Source organism: Chrysochloris asiatica, unplaced genomic scaffold, assembly GCF_000296735.1.
Source record: "Chrysochloris asiatica unplaced genomic scaffold, ChrAsi1.0 scaffold00152, whole genome shotgun sequence".
NCBI lineage: Eukaryota > Metazoa > Chordata > Mammalia > Afrosoricida > Chrysochloridae > Chrysochloris > Chrysochloris asiatica.
The window spans coordinates 1505162-1507990 of NW_006408670.1; positions in this window are offsets into that span (position 1 = coordinate 1505162).

Below are 2829 nucleotides of genomic sequence, written 5' to 3' on the forward strand. Positions count from 1 at the left end.
AGGACTCCACACTTTATTTAATGTTTTGCTTTCTCCATCTTGAAATTCTCAATGTATTTTATAAAGGTGACTTTCATTTTTATTTTGCACTATGTTCTGCAAAGTATGTAGTTGGTTTTGTATGCAATAAAATAAATTGGAGATAAAATGTATACTTCAGGATCAGAGATATTCTGCTAGAGCGAAAAACACAGAATAGGGTGTTAATAGAAATGGATTTAAATTCCAACTATGCTATTACCATGCTTTATGATACTGGACATTTCCATTCACCTCTCAAAGACTCAACTTCTCAAATTTGAAAATGAGAATTTTCATTAGAATATTTTATCTCTGACATTCCAGAGATTTTCATTGCTAGTCCACAGGAAGAACCTGAGGCATTTAGCTCTTTGTAGAATGGGGAGGCAGTGCCTTTTGGATGTTGTCTAGGGGTGGGTAAGGGCATGGCAATGGAGACGGACTGTTGCTGCAGCCACAGATCCTTTCACAACTGTACTGCTTGTGTTTTTCCCCTTTTTATTTTTATTTTTTTCATTTTGTACCCAGATTTCCGTTGGCTAACCTCAGCCTTATCTTCCTCTTTTCTGTTTCCTCTTGAAGACACCAAGAGCCCTTCAAAACACATGATATTCATGTCCATGGTATAAAGCCTTGCTCTCTCTGGCCTCTACACTTTGGATCACCATAAAGGACCCTGTATCCCTTGTCAAGAATCAGGCACCTCTGCAATGACAGGTATAGTATCTACTTTTTTTTTCTGCTTGTATTCTCAGACTTGAAAAGTATCCATAGAAAGTAAGGGTTAGTTGGTCCTGCCCATCCCATTATCTTTAGACCCTTGGGTGGGAGAAATGAAATTTATGACTGACCTTATATTCTGGAGTTTCTAAAAGTATGGAGAAACGAGGATGGTATTTACTACAATGAAAACAATAGTAGAAGACTCTTATTATCGTCATTTATCTACAGTGTCACTTTGGATAGTGCCTTTATTCACTCTAGGATTCAGTTTGGGGCCTCCCCTGCAGAGGTGAAATGGAAGGATCAAGTAGATGTTGTGTAGAGATACTTTTAGTTCTCATATCTCGTATTTTTATTATTTCAGACCTTTGTTGAGAAAAGAGATGAAAATGATGATAAATAAATAAATATCTCTGGGTGGAGCTTTTGATACCTAGTAGGAGAGCTGGTGGTGATTCATATAGCACACAGTGAGAGATACCTCTATAGGTAATTTTCTTTTCCTTCCATAGTTCCATCATAGATTCCTAGAATTTCAGAAGTAGAATGGCATTAAGAGATCAGGTGTATATGGAAGCAATTAAGACCCAAAGAGAGGAAGGAAGGGACTTCTTTCACAGGATCACATAGAGAATCTGTGGCAGAACCAGGTCTGTTTTCCCAGACCACTGTTCTTTCTACTTTATCTTAGGGGGATTGGCACACCCAGCAACAAGACCTGTCCTTCAAGTGATACAGTTGGACTTTCTTATACTGAGCCAGTTTAGATATTTTTAATAATGGTCCTGAGGACTTCTGATTTTCTTCTACTCCCCTTTCAGTTACCTGATGCTCCTTGGGTATTCACAAACCCCCAAGTTTCTATCCACATCTTCTTCAGGACCATTCTTTTCAATTTCATCCATCAAAACTCACCTATTTGTTGCCTCAATATTAGTATGCCTTTAGGGATCTTCAATAGAAGAATTTTCATTTCATCTGTGAACAAAGTCTCAATCCAAAATAAATTAAAAAAAAAATAAAAGTTAACGTAGCATTACAGAGAAAGGGAATCTTTTATGGCACTATAGGAAAATTACAGACCTGCTAACCACTAGGTCTGAGGGTCTGACGTTCAAACTCACCAACATTTCAAACCTACCAGCATTTCCTCCAAAACCCTACAGAGACAGGGTCCCTATGAGTTGGAACTGACTCCATGGCACTTAACAGCTTTCAGAGTTCCCAGTATCATTCAACATAGATAACCTACCTCCTTTTGGCCACCTTATCTCAACTAATTTTTTTTTTTTTTTTTAATGTATATCCTGTTGCAAAATCATGGAATAAAGCAGCAAGAGTTTGAAGTCAAACCAGTCTAGTTTCAGCTCAGATATTGACTCCTTCCATCATTATTGGAATTACATGATTTATAAGATCTTTCACCTTACAGTGTGAGGGATCTTTAGTCTTCAGTACTCCTTGTCAAGCTTCATAGGATGGGATAAGTCAGAAAGGGATTTGAAGAGGCTGTGGACACTTCCAACTTATCCAGATCTTCTCACTGGAGTTGGGAGTCAATGGGAATAATAGAATTAAGGGATCAGTCCATTTTCATCTCTCCTACCACTCCCAACTCAAAATGTTACATCAACTTCCTTGTCAGATTCCCACCCACATCTCCAGGAGCTGAGTCCTTAAATTCCTATATGGGGTACTCTGGATAGCTCATGAAACAACACTTCCAGGTAAGTCTTGTTGTCTACTTACAGAGAAAGCAATTGATATCAAACAAAACAGAACAAAAACAAACACAAACAAAGTTCAAAGGCGTGATTAACTAGTTATTGACCAGAAATGCATTATAACTGACATTTGTCTTATCATTTCAATTATATTACATCTGGTGATCATGACTTTTACTTTGACTGAGAGCCATACCACTGGATTGAGTTAATATAGAAGGAAGTGAAGGGGTGGAAAAGACACTTTAAAGCCTTAGAGTTGAGGTAGCTCTCAGATATAAAATTGGAAGGATACATGATCTTCTTCCCAGCATATATACAACTGAAATGTTGAGAGAAAAGCAAAACAGAACAAAATATT